This window comes from Lactuca virosa, chromosome 6, assembly GCF_052849685.1.
Source record: "Lactuca virosa cultivar CGN04683 chromosome 6, Lactuca_virosa_CGN04683_v6, whole genome shotgun sequence".
Classification (NCBI taxonomy): domain Eukaryota; kingdom Viridiplantae; phylum Streptophyta; class Magnoliopsida; order Asterales; family Asteraceae; genus Lactuca; species Lactuca virosa.
The window spans coordinates 266,170,390-266,183,238 of NC_136431.1; the positions used below are offsets into that span (position 1 = coordinate 266,170,390).

Consider the following 12,849-nt stretch of genomic DNA (forward strand, 5'->3'; position numbering starts at 1 on the left):
CATCCAATTTTAATACTTCTGTTCACAATCAAAAATGAATATACACTTTTATTCACAAATAAACGCAAACAACATGAATCAAATCCTTTTTATTCATCAATTGAAATTAGTACACTTCTGATCACAATAAAAAATGAATATACACTTTTATTCACAAATGAAATGCAAACAACATGAAGCAAATCCTTTTTATTCATCAATTGAAATTAAAAAATAAAAATTATGTTAAAATTTATCGTTTCTTCACAAATGAATACATGTAATCACAAATAAATATACTCTTATTCACAAATGAATATAGGTAAACAGAACATAATTTACATCTAAAAACTGATAGAACATAATATATGTTTCATTATCAATTAATTTGTTCACAAATAAATACATGTAATCAGAAATGAATCTACTCTTATTCACAAATAAATATAGTTAAATAGAATATACATCAAAAAATGCTACAACATAATATATATATTTTCTTTCTCATGTAACTCAAATCCTTTAATTTCCATTTTCTCAAACAATTCTGAAGGAACCCATAAAACACATGTTAAAATACCCATATATCATTAAGTTCCAGACACCATATCTCTCTCGTGCATTTCATCAAACAGCTTACGTGCATTATATTTTCCTTTGAATCGGATTACAGCTTTGTGTAGTTATCCTTTCCATTGATTATAAGAGCCAGTAGGAGATGAATTAGAACCAAGAAATAAAGAGTTGGTGTGTAAATGAAGAACATGGGTCTGCCTCTTCACCTAAATAAACGATTGGTGTGTAAAGACTTTGTTTTAATTAAATCTAAAGATATTTACAAATGACAAAAGAAGACTTTGAAGAACAAACCCATACATCAATGACACAGTGTGCCTTGTACGATTCATCTTGTTTCGCATATAAATTCGATTGGTTTCCCAACATCTTTGAGATGTCTCCGTACCCAAGTGATGGGTGAAGAATTTGAAGAATCGGAGGTAATTTTTTTGGAAGTTGCTGTACAAAGCAAACAAGATAATCACTACAATGTTGACATACGTCAAGGTAGCGTGTTAAAGAGAAAACGGAAGAAAAAGAGGAAATCTTCAATTCCAATTAACATTCCAGAAAATAAATTGAACTTACATGAATATGAAGAATCGAACAGATCTCTATCTTTCTTTGAATCCTCTTGCAAGCGATGACTTTTAGACCTAGGGGAGGCTCGATTATTGCTGCAACACTAGATGATGATGGTGAGCAATGGTGCGACACAACGACGGTGAGGATGAATGCGTACCTTAGGTATACAAAGAGAAAGATGAAGAAAGTATGGTAAAATAAAAAGGAAAGAGGTGAGAGAGAGTGAAAAATATAGGAATTAAATAAAGTTTCAATTCTTGTTCTACCCTTTCCACCATTTAAAAGTTACACTTTAATCCCTTCAGTTTTAGAATTTATATATAACCCGCTTGATAAAAGCCTTAGATCTATGTATTTAGATGGTCTAGATCTGTTCTCGCGTTCTCAACCTTTTAGGTGTTCTCATTTAATCCTACTCATATATATATATATATATATATATATATATATATATATATATATATATATAAAGGTGATAGGTGTTTGTATACATTTTTTATTAAAACGGATTTGTATATATTTATATACTTAAAAAATATATATTTTTATAACTAGATATTTCATATACAAAAAACTTTTTATATAGAAAATATAAGATTTTTATGTGAAAATATGTTTTTTTTTGTATAAATATGATTTTATAAAGAAAAAAAATATTAGAAACAATTTTTTAAGAAAAAAAGTTATAAAAAAAAAAAACTAAAGTTAGGACATATTAAAAACATATTTCAACCAATTGCACCAAATAAACAAACAAACTTTCAGCTTTAGTTTTAAAATACCATTTTGTCTCCTTTTTACCGGTTATACCCAATTACTTAGCCACGTGGCATACAATTTATTATTTATTATTATTATCTTTTTGCGTTTTATTTGAATACAATGTTGTTATTTTTATGTTTTTAGTTTACAATATTTATTGTTGTAATTTGATATTTTTTCGATGTTTTGTTTGTCTGAATTCAATTTAGAAATTTCAATTATACTTCGTCATTTATAGGCTAATCTATAAATGGTTATACTCTAAAGGGAAAAACTGCAATAAAGTCTCTACATATTGACCTCATAATCGATTTAATCCTTATATTTTTTTTTATTTAATTATGTCCCAAATACCGGTAATCGTATTCAATTTAACTCTTTGACCCGGTCAACAGACCATCCAACTTTCAAAAATTACATTTTGGCCCAGATTTTAAAATTTATTACGAATTTGGTCCAAAATTTACACTTTTAGCCCAGATTTTAAATTTTGTTACAATTTTGGTCTTAACTTTACCTTTTTTGCCTAAATTTTAGAATTTTATTATGAATTGGTTGAAATATAGAGGGATGTTTAGTTCTTTAAATTGATTTGACCGGTGTAATTCTCCTATTTCCTTTATTTGTATGTTGTAACTTGTAACTTGTCTAGCGTCTCGCTAGTTTCGTTTTAATGTTGCAATTAAAACTTTAGTAACCTAATATGTAAATTTTATGTTATTGATTATTATTTTGGATTATTTTTCTGAAAAAAAAAATTGTGCGAAAAGTAAAACAATAAGGTGGATATACATTAAAATCTATATTATTACATTATGGATTCCTAAGTTTAGTTCATTAATAATTGTAGGAAAAATGGAATGTTGATGGCTATTCATTACACTCTACTTAAATCATTGGATTTTTTAGCCTGTCCATATCAAGTATTTGAGCGGCAAAAGTGGGTGGGATCAAGGGCAAAGAAGAAGAAGGTAAAATGTAAATATGATAGGATATCAAAAAGTAGATTTAATATACGAAAGTTAAATTTTGAAACGAAAAATCCATGTTCTTATTACACATTTAACAAACATTTTGGAACCCTTTGTTTTCCTAGTTACAAAATCACGAATTTACAAATCATTATTCGAGTATTTGAACAAAAATGTTCATCTTACTAGCCACCAGCCAGTCGTAATAATTACGTTTACTCGAAGAACCATTTGTATATATGTTTATGTACATTAATTCTTGATCATGTTGTACATGATAATTGATAAACAAATTTCAACTTCAATTGTTCAAGAATCAAACGAAAATGGAGGCTTCAAAAGATCATAAGGTGCCCAAAGAGCATCCAATGGACATGGTCTCTCCGCATCAAGTCTCACCCATGGCTTACTTTTACCACTCCAATGCAATAAACTCACCGGTCCGGGATGTAAATCTCTACAAAGCCCACGAAAATTGTCCCCGCCGAGACCATGCTGGTTCCACCGATGATCCACCGGAGCTATCTTTCCGGCGAAAACAAGCAAGAATGGAGGCAAAGAACCTAGTTCATAAATCCTCATACGTTTCTGCAACTCCATCCATTCTTCTATCTTTGTCGTGTATCCGCCGTCACGCCACCTGTCTAAGTCCATAACCATCACTCCGGTATTGAAGTAGCAAGGTTTCCGGTCATCAAAAGTTGAAGAGAGCGATGGGTTTGACCAGAAAGTAGGTGTAAAGTAGAAGGTGAAGTTAGCGTTGCAGTATTCCGGCGCAGCAAGAATGGAGTCTCTGAGTGGAGTTGCAGCAAGCTTTGCTATGTCGTCGACGAGCACAAGGTCAGAGTCCAGGTACACCACTTTACGGACATGGGTAGGGAGTATGTCAGCGAGGTAGCTCCGGGCGTAGTTGAGTGGGCAGTCAAGGGCGGCGCGTATGGAGGTGGAGATGAGTCCGGCCACCAGTGAATCCTCAAAAGGGTAGACGTTGAATCTTAGATAAGGAAAAGAGTTAGCAATGGTGTCGTGTAGGAGAAACGTGTTGGAAGAAGCGGAGGTGACAAAGTGGAAGATTATGTTTTCCGGGCAGGAGGAGTGCTGAAGGACGGAGAGTATGGCGGCCATTGATCCACGGATGTAGGCGGCGTCAAGAGTCATGGCGACATGTACTGTTGAACCATCGTCGGTGTGGTCAGTTGAAGGGCATTCCGGCGAATTGTAGAATTGTGGGGCTTCTTTGAATTGTTGTGAGATGGAGAGGGTGGGTGTGGGTGCGGCGGAGGAATGGAGGAGAAGGAGGAGGAGGGAGAGAGGGATGAATTTGATCATGGCCGGAGGTGTTTCTGTAATGTCGGAGGAGGTGTTATGGTATTTAAAAGCAAGAAAGGAATCGTAAATTGGGGTTGAAGCAATTGTTTTCTTTCACCGGTCTTGGTCTACAAGCAGCTGTAAGCTGCCGGCCGGTTTGAACCGAGTCTTGGATTTTGATATATATAGAGATAGAAAATACAATATAATCTCAATTGTATAACAGCTCCATTTAAAATTAAAGGTGTCATTTTTAATTTTTTATATACTATTTTTATCCATATTTTAAGGTTTGTTAAGCAAATTAGCTTAAAAACTAACTTTTGTGTTATGATATAGTTGGTTAATAATATTGTTAATAACCCATAAGCTATTTGATCAAGTAAAATATGGTTTGGTAAAAAAATATCTTATAAGCTAGATGTCAAATATAAACCGGTAAACAAAGATTTAGAACAAAACACAATGAAATATTATTGAAATAAATTGTAAATTTCATCATATTAAAGTAATTAATAACAAAGAGATTTTCTATAAGTTGAGATTAACTCACTTAGCTAATAAGGTGTCAAATTAAAGTTTCTAATAAGAGGTACTAGGATTAATCCCAGACAAACACTAACCCTATCTTTAAAAAAAAAAACAAAGAGAGATTTTCAATTATTCAAAGGTATAAAACACATTATTGCTTTCAGTATCATATTAGATGAAATTTTTATCTACTTATAATCTAAACATATAAATTTTTTGAATAAGAATATTAACTTTCAAAAAATAATATGGAGAGATTAAAGACAAGGGTGGGTGAAAGTGTCATTTCAAGGTATTTGTGTGTTGTTGACTATCATGGTCGAATGTTGAGATGCAACATTTGGTGAAAGGGGTACATGAGCGACCACACGCTGACACGAGAGCGTATACCACTCTAAGCAAAAGCAACACTTCAACTTCTAAATATGTGCGATGGCAACAAACACTTACAAATTGTTTAATTTTTGGAAATTTATTAAATTCAAGTTATTAGAATCCTTTTAAAAAATTCCCTAAACGTGTTTCACATGTATACGTAGTCAGATCAAATGGCATGAAACGTTGCAAAATTTCACTTCTTTAGTTTTATGACTTGGCCCATTATATAGAATGAGAATATTTTATCGAGTAAATTACACGCATGGTCCCTATGGCTTGGGGTAATTTTTATATTTGGTTATTAACTTATTTTTTAACTCGGAATGTCCATACTGTTTGTTTTTGTTGCGCTTGCTCCATGTCTTACCTAAAAAGACTATTTTTACATTGATTTTTTAATTTATTTAAATACACACACCTTAACCCCACTTCCACCTCACCTTAACTTACCTTACCTAATCCACCTTATTTAAATAAATTAAAAAATCAAGAGCAAAATAGTATTTTTAGATAAGACAAGGACCAAACGCGCAACAAAAACAAACTGTAGAGACCTTCCGAGTTAAAAAAATAAATTGGAGACAAAACATGCAAATTACCCCAAACCATAATGACCATTTTTATAATTTACTCTATTTTATGATAAACGTTTTCTTTTATGAAAATTTTAATATGTATTGATAATTTATTTATTTATTTTGGAATGACGATCCATACATATTTTAATATAATCCTAAACTAATTTTGAGCGTGTTTGACAAAAGTAGCTGTTAGCTGGAAGCGGGTAGCTGGTAGCGGGAAGCTATAACTTTTATTTGTTATATGAATGTTTGACAAAAGTAGCTGGAAGCTTTTGAAATATTACATAAAAGGACAATTGATTAAAAATAAATAAACATATAAATATATTTTTAAGGGTAATTATGGAAATTGATTTTAAAAACTCAGCAGCGTTTTGTTGAACGCTACATGAAGTAACTTTTAGATTTGAAGCGTTTTTTTTTTAAACTAAAAGCTAAATGCTCGTACTACCAAACGAAACTTTTTGTTTAAACTAGAGCGTTTTGTCAGAAGCTAAAAGCTAGAAGCTCCCAAACGCTTCCAAAAACTCCGTGCCAAACAAGCCCTTTGTCAAATTGGCTAAGATTTACTAAATGTTGTTTGAGGAGTCTCATTGTGTTTTTAACTATGTTCAATATAAAAAGGATACATCAATAAGTGGTCGCACAAGATTTACCCTTTTTATATGATTTTTCAACTTTTCTGAAAGATAATGGTGTAAATTTACAACTATAACCATTGAATTACAAATTTCACATAATGTTCCTAGATAACATGTTATATTAATGTGGTGGTGTTTGCCCATGCTTTGCCAATGTATTTGCTCAAATTGACGATCCTTAATAATGAATGCATCGCCATTAAAACATGTTCCATAAAAGTAGGGATATGGCCGCCTATTTCGATACCCATAACTCTACTATGGCTATTTTGTCTTACGGTTAATATATATAAAGAAATAAAAGAAATTAAATATCCAATCATAAGAAAATATGAATATCCAATGAAATTATTTTGTATTAATAATTAAAGACCAAAAACCTAAATATTATGAATCCCATTACATGAGTAACTAGAAATCTTGTGAAAATTATATTTTATTGTAAGGTTTATTAGATTTAAGCTGAGTTTGATTCATACTGTTAGGACGGAGGGAGTGGGCAACAACTATCATGTTGGGAGATTTATGAGGAGATATTGGAAATACCATAGGGAACATCATTCCCTTCTTTGTGGTAGGCCTGACAATTCTCGACACGAACCGTGACACGACACGAAATAAACAGGTTTGTGTTGAGCTTTTCAACCCGTCAACCCATCAACCCGTTTATTAAACAGGTCATATATGGGTGTCTCAAAAAATATACGGGTTGACCCGCCAACTCGTTTAGAATTTTAATCAAAAAATTTATATATTTTTAAATGTATTAAGTATTATACACTATACAATTTATACTTTATACTAGGATAGGATACCCGATACCATTGACCATTTTACATTTGGCATTTGCCCTAAATAATCTCAGTATCTCACAAACAAAAACAAGTCCTCTGTCGCTCTCCCCTCTATGATGAACGATAGAACGAACTCACGAATAACGGCGACATGAATGATTGAATCATTATTGAATGACGTCGACGCCTGAACGTGAACGACGAACGCACAACGCAGTAGACAATTGATTTGCTGCGATCTAACCTACGAACATAGGAACCCAAATCAGACCCACAAACCCAAATTTAACCCACGAACCCGCCAACCTGTAAACCCATATAAATAAGTGGGTTGATGGGTCATATATTGGTTTATGTTCAGAACCCGCCAACCTGTGACATGTATAGTTAAATTGGTCATGTTCGGGTTGGTATATTTTGCCCCACCAAACCGCTACCCACCAACCCGAACACGACACGATTGCCAGGCCTACTTTGTGGTACCGAAGAAAAAGGGAAATAATCCCAAGAATATCGTAAACTTGGGACTTGGGTGTATTATTGCATGGCAATCAATCTACAAGGTTGTTGGGCCGATTATAATAATTCTTATATTAGGCTAATATACACATGTATACAATATACACTAACATCTCCCAACATTTTGATCGAGAGGTAAATGACGGACATTTAAACCGGAGCGAAAATTTGAGAATAAGCTGGTGAGTAGACCTTTGGTAAAGATATTGACATAACGAGGGGCGGATGGAATATGAAGAACACGTATATGGCTGATAGTAACTTTGTCTCGAACAAAGTGAATGTCGATTTCAATATGTTTCGTTCTTTGGTGTTGAACTGGGTTGGTTGACATGTAGACCGCACTGACATTGTCACAATATACAACGGTTGCTTTTGGCATAGAACAATGAAGCTCAAGAAGAAGGTTCTGTATCCAAGAGATTTCAGCAACGGTGTTGGCAACACCGCGATATTCGGTCGTTGGAGCCCATGGTCAAGAGTGCCTTGAACATAACGTAGAATCTGTTTGAGAGCGTGAAGATAGGGCTCTCGAGGATCATGCATGTATAAGAAAATATGTTGAACTGCGAAAGCAATGTCAGGTCTGGTGAATGTGAGATGTTGAAGGGAACATGCTAAACTGCGAAATAAAGTGGGTTAGCTACTAGAGGGCCGGATGCATCTAGTTTCTAGACTGGTTCAGCTGGAGTCCGACATGGGTTATAATTTTTCATGTTGGCTCGATCCAAAATCTCATAGGCATACTTTTATTAAGAGAGGGAAAAGACATGTAGAAGATCTGACAACAGAGATACCCAAAAAATAGTTAAGTGGCCCAAGATCGGTCATGGAAAACTCGTGGCTAAGTTTGTCAATAATATGTTGTAAGAGAGTTGTAGAAAAAGTTGTCAGTATTGTAACACTCGGTTTCGAATTGCTTCATTTGTAACATCCCGGAATTCAGGTGCGTCTCTTAAACCCTTCTTCTTTTCCAAGTTGTCAAGTTTAACCCTTAAAGGAAATATTAAGGCAAATGAGTACGTTGGGCGTACTGAAGAGTACGCTGCGCGTACTCATGCGCTTAAGTTGGACGCGGACTCGCCTAGGTACGATGGGCGTACCCAGGGTTACGCTGGGCATAGCGGGCCCAAATGCAAACCCTAATTTGAGGCTTGTGCACTATAAAAGGAATGTTAAGGCCTTATCCACAGCCACCATACTTCAGTGAGTGAACCTTAAGAGAGCAGAAAACCCGTATTAAGCTTGAATGTGTATTCTAAGCTTCAAAGTGCCATTTCAAGGTGGTGAAAGAGAAGAGGAGGCCATTTTAGGAGCTAGAAGTTGGTGGACAAGAGTAGATCCGAATTCTTTAGAGGTTGGAGCTTCTTTCTGAGGTAAAAAGCTCAAAGCTTTCCTTGTCATTTTTGATTTGTGCTTCTTGGACCAATTTTTAGGGTTTTTGGTCCCAAGGTGGAGACTTTATGAGCAAATGGTCTCCATTGGCCTAGATCTGCCATATTTCAGGGTAATATGAGTTGTATGTTCATAAAAATCCAATCTTGGACGTGAATATTGAGCCATGCATGAGATCTAGACTTTATGAGGAAGAAGGAAAGGTGTTAGAGTGATTAGGGACCTTTACAGCCATGCAAAGGCTTAAAGGTCTCGACTTTATGGATTAAGTGATCTTAGAGAAGTCAGATCTAGAGTTTGAGTTTATGTCTTAACCGTTTAAGACCAAAATCCAAGAAAGGCTAAAACTGAGACTTACGATGGGCGTAACTCTCAGAACGCGCAGCGTAAAGGGTTGAGACCCCGATTATGGATCGTCGGCGTACGCCCCGCGTACAGAGATGGTACGCGCCGCGTACTGCCTCCTGTTGACTTTCGTTGACTTTTAGGGTTTTGGTCAACATTTGGACTTTGGGTCAAGGAGGGGTAAAATGGTCTTTTACCCTTCTGTGGGATTGTAGAAAGGGATTTAATCTAGCCTTTGAGAGCCATTATTTATTTGAGGATATTGTTTATGTGATTAGGCGGGGGCTAGATCAGTATATCCGTGTGCGAGATTATCCGAGTTACCCGAGGTGAGTCTTCTCACTATACTTTACCTTGAGTGGTAAGTAGAGTTATGTGACAGAGTATCTTGTATGCTATGTATGTGATGTGTTGCACTGCATTATTTCTATGTGATTTATGCTGTGTGTATTCCAGAGTTTACAGAGTTAGGACCGGAAGGTCCACAGAGTTAGGACCAGAGGGTCCACAGAGTTAGGGCCAGTGGGCCCACAGAGTTATAGCCTCGAGTGGCTAATATGTGTTATATGTGGTATTTTGGGGAACTCACTAAGCATTTATGCTTACAGTGTTTTGTGTTATGTGTTTCAGGTACCAGTGAGGATCGCGGGAAGGCGCCGACATGATCAGTACACACTTGTGGAGTTTTTATGTATTGTGATCTTGGGATGAATTTTATGGATTTGATATGTGATACATGGAGATTTATAATATTTATGAATGAAATGATATTTTTAAAAGTGAAAATTTGTTTTGGAATTTACGACGTTACATCATTATTCGGGGTCGTGGCCAGATAATTAGTTATCATAAGGCTTAGGGCCTTTGGGAAGAAAGGTTTAGACCCATTTGGATGAGGGTAATGTTGGTTATGTGATGATAGGGTTCGGGCACCCAGATATGCCTGACAAGGTAGGCCGAGCACCCAGATATGCCTAGCAGTATGTTGTTATGTGGTATGATAGGGGAAACTCACAGAGCTTCGTGCTTACGGTTTTCAGTTTTGGTTTCAGGTACTTCTTCTTCATAAGGAAAGGAGCCGACATGATCGCAGCGCATCACACTATGATTTTCCGCATTATGAGATCTTTGGGAGCTGTACCCTGATCATATTTTCTATGACATGTTTTGGTTAATTGACATATTGGTTTTTTATTATGAAATGAGTTGACATTATTTATGTTTCAGACAACTGGTTTTTATAATTACTTATTTAAAAATGAAATTTTTGGTTATGAATTTTGGGATGTTAAAGTTAATCTAAAGATATGTTGATGGAAGTTCATATGTCAAAGACTGAAGAACATCCCCTGATGACTGAAAGACCCTAAACACCCTATCAGCACCAAAGGCATGAAGACACCATCTACTGAAGACTAATCAGTGTGTCCAGACATTGATGGTTATACACTGATGACACACTGATCAGATGATACACTGATGATACTCACTGATGGTCATTCACTATCTGCTAAATCTGAAGTTGATTAGCTTGGCCCTGACGCTGATGATTAAAGCCGAATCTGATCTCCAGACGTTGAACCTGATGCTCTGATCAGCTTCTGAGGTGTTAGTGTTGATATCCGATTCTGGCGAAGATCTGATTTGATACATTCCTTTTATACCAGATTAGTTTATATGTAGATTAGATACAATCCCTTGATTTAAAGGATTCTCTAAAATATATTTGCATATAATCAACATTAGGGTGAAACCCTAATGGGGTGAGAGTGTCTTGTAAACGGATTAGTGTCGTAACCGTCTTGGTGACAACCCGTTTTCTAGGTGAAAACAAACTTTTCTTGGTGAAAGCGACAACTTGGAGAATCTCTTATGTTCTTTACTTTTATCTTTTTCATTGTGCTTTATAGTTCTTTCTTCTTTATATATGATCTATGAATCTTCAAAGGGTTTGGGACTTTCATCACTACTCACCAATGTTGAGTATTAGGATTTTTAGTGTAAGCCTGGTACTTGTCATTGCATACATCAAACTCCCAATGGCCTTAGAGTATTCCAATTGTGAAATAGGAGTTCATATGTTGTCCATCAATTTCACACTTGGATCCATAGGAGTGCTCACATGAGAAGAATCGGTAAAATTAAACCGCTTGAGAATTTTCTCAACAGAATGACTTTGATTCATTACCAAGCCTTTTTTCATCCTTTTAATTCTTTTTCCAAAAAATATATCAGCCTCTCCCAAATCTTTCATGGAAAACTTTGATGATAACAATTTCTTTGTTTCATCCACATGATTTTCGTAGGTACCGAAAATCAGCATGCCATCTACATATAAGCAAATGATCACTCCAACACTAGTAGCATCATCAAATCTACTATAAACACATTTGTCACATTGGTTAATCTTGAAACCATAGGACAAAATAACTGTTGGATTAGGTGTCTAAGCCCATAACTATAATTGGTATAAACTTGAATTGATAGTAGCAATGTCCTTTTGGGTTGCCTTCAAACCTGGCAGTGGAATAGGATGACTGTTAAAGAGAGAAGAATGATTTATTAATTTATTACTTGGTTGATAAATTAATTTGAAATCAAAATAAATGATTTAATTAATGTATTATGTGAATAATATATTAATTAGTAATCATATAGTTTAATTAATATTTAATCAGAAATTAACTTGGAGTTAATTTTGGGATTAAAGGAATTAATTGAAACTGCAGGGACTAAAGGTAACAATGTTCAATAGTTGAGCATTGAGCATTCTAGAACCTCCCTTAAGGGGGGGGGGGAACGAAATCTAGATGCTCCTAGGGTTTCCTTGGGCTCTAATGGTGCCTTGGAAGCCTTAGGAAGGAAATTAAGGGATTAGGGTTATGTAAGATACACCTGCTTTATCCTAAACCTTCATTATCACCTATATAAACCCCTATAGGGTTGGATTTCGTCCCATGCACTCCAAGAAAGGCTTAGAACCGAATTTTCCACTTCCCTTCTCTCTCTCCATAGTAATCCTTGGTTGCTAGGTTTGTTTGTGAGCCATTAGAGGCGCGACACTTGTGATGCTTGCTACCAAAGGTCTTTCAAGCAAGGTTTTTAGATTGTTATTACAATATAACAATCAAGGTATGTATTTTAATCCCTATTGTGTGAATTTGATTATAATACATAGAACCTAGGGTTTCTTCTTTTGTGTTCAAGTTGCATGTTCAATTAGAGAAAACCTAGATCCAATTCAATTTGGGTTGCATGCACACATAAGATTGTATGTTTTGCTCAAAACCCATCAATAACCTCATCAAACTTTTGGTGTCATTGTTTAGGCACTTGTTTCAACCCATACAAAGATTTGACAAGTTTACAAACCATATGCTCTTTACCGGGCATAATGAAACTTTCTGGTTGTTTAATGTAAACTTCATCGTCAAGTTCACCATTCAAAAAGGCTGTTTTCACATCAATTTGATGAATGACCAGACTGTGGATACTTGCCAAG

At 35.1% G+C, this 12,849-nt stretch overlaps 1 long non-coding RNA gene and 1 pseudogene across 1 annotated transcript; both read right to left on the reverse strand.

Moving 5' to 3' along the window:
• Window positions 1-383: 383 nt before the first annotated feature.
• LOC145121075 (uncharacterized) lies at window positions 384-1,351 on the reverse strand. The gene is made up of 3 exons (XR_013714493.1): window positions 1,126-1,351; window positions 856-996; window positions 384-761 (listed from the first exon to the last, which is right to left on the reverse strand). It is a non-coding gene; the product is annotated as an uncharacterized LOC145121075 (long non-coding RNA).
• Window positions 1,352-2,911: 1,560 nt separating this feature from the next.
• LOC145120472 (putative galacturonosyltransferase-like 1 pseudogene) lies at window positions 2,912-4,342 on the reverse strand (annotated as a pseudogene).
• Between the last annotated feature and the right edge of the window lie 8,507 nt (window positions 4,343-12,849).